This window comes from Otolemur garnettii, unplaced genomic scaffold (assembly GCF_000181295.1).
Source record: "Otolemur garnettii isolate 467f Iridium unplaced genomic scaffold, OtoGar3 scaffold00008, whole genome shotgun sequence".
NCBI classification, from domain to species: Eukaryota; Metazoa; Chordata; class Mammalia; order Primates; family Galagidae; genus Otolemur; species Otolemur garnettii.
The window spans coordinates 37,509,960-37,511,766 of NW_003852403.1; positions in this window are offsets into that span (position 1 = coordinate 37,509,960).

Below are 1,807 nucleotides of genomic sequence, written 5' to 3' on the forward strand. Positions count from 1 at the left end.
AAAAAAAAAAAAAAAAAAAAAAAAGTTACAGCAAACTAAGGTTAATATATTATTGAAGGAAGAAAAAATGTTTTAATAGGCTCGGCACCCAGAACACAGTGGTTACAGCTCTAGCCACAAACACCAAGGCTAGCAGGTTCCAACCCAGCCCAGGCCAACTAAGCAACAATAACTGCAACAGAAAAATAGCTGGGCATTGTGATGGGCACCTGTAGTCCCAGCTACTTGGGATGCTGAGGCAAGAGACTAGCTTAAGCCCAAGAGTTGTAGGTTGCTGTGAGCTGTGATGCCACCACACTCTACTGAGAGTGACATAGTGAGACTCTGTCTCAAAAAAAAAAATGTTTTAATAAATTTGGTGTAGCCTGAGTGTAAAGCATATAAAGTCTATAGCAGTGTACAATAATACCCTAGGCCTTCATAGTCATTCACCATTCACTTACTCACTCAGAGCATCTTCCACTCCTGCATGCTCCATTCATGGTTAAATGTTGTTTACAGGTACACTGTTTTTTATCTTTTAGTCAGTATTTTCACTGTACCTTTCCTATGTTTAGATACACAAATACTTGCCATTGTGTTACAGCTGCCTACAGTATTCAGTATAGTAACATACTGTACACGTTTGTAGCCCAGGAGCAATAGGTTATACTATATAGCCTAAGTGTATAGTAGGCTGTACCATCCAGGTTTGTGAAAGTACTCTGCAATGGTTGCACAACAATGAAATCACCTAATTATGCTTTTTTCACAGCACATCCCTGTTGCCATTAAGTAATGCATGACTATATCTTCTGCCCTTTTCCTCCTTCCTTCATGCTGTACTTTCTTGGCATTTACAGTTGGGTTGTGCTATCTCTCTCAGTCTTCTCTGCCAACTGACTTTAAATATTGAGTTCCTTGGGTCCCCATCCTAGGCCCTCTTTTCATCTCACCCTATATAAGTGACTTTCCCAACTTTAAGGAAAGGACCACACTTATCTTACTGACAGCTATATTCCCAACAACTATCACTGTGCCTAGCAAACAATAAATAGGAATTCAGTAAATATTGAATTAAAATTACATTTATATCCAAAGCACTAAAATTGCTAAGATAATCTGCATGGCAACAAATAAACCTAGAGGACTTATGCTAACAGATATCAAGACCTATCGTAAAGTTATAATAGACTGTGTAGTGACTGGCATAAGAATAAGTTAATACACAAATGGAACAAAATAAAAAGTCTAGAAACATTCACATATGTATAATCACATACGTATTATGAATTATGAAAACAGGAACTAACACTACAGTAATGAAAAGATGGTCTTCTCAACAAAGGGTAGTGGAGTCAACTGAATATCCATATAGCAAAAAAGAGATCTTTTTTTTTTTCCAAAAAAGAGATCTTTACCCTTATAACACCATACACAAAAATCAATTCCAGATAGAAATATCTTTATAACATTAGGGTAAGTAACAATTTCTTAAACAAGTCACAAAAGCAATAACCATAAGGAAAAAATATAATAAACTAGACTAATTAAGAATATCTGTGTACTAAAGACAAGATTAAAAACTCACAGAATGAGAGAAAACTTATCGCCTGTGGCTCAAGCAGCTAAGGCGCCAGCCACATACACCTAAGGTGGTGGGTTCGAATCCCCAGCCCAGGCCCGCCAAACAACAATGATGGCTGCAACCAAAAACTGGCCAGGCGTTGTGGCAGGCGCCTGTAGTCACAGCTACTTGGGAGGCAGAGGTAGGAGACTCGCTTGAGCCCAGGAGTTGGAGGATGCTGTGAGCGTGATGCCATGGCAC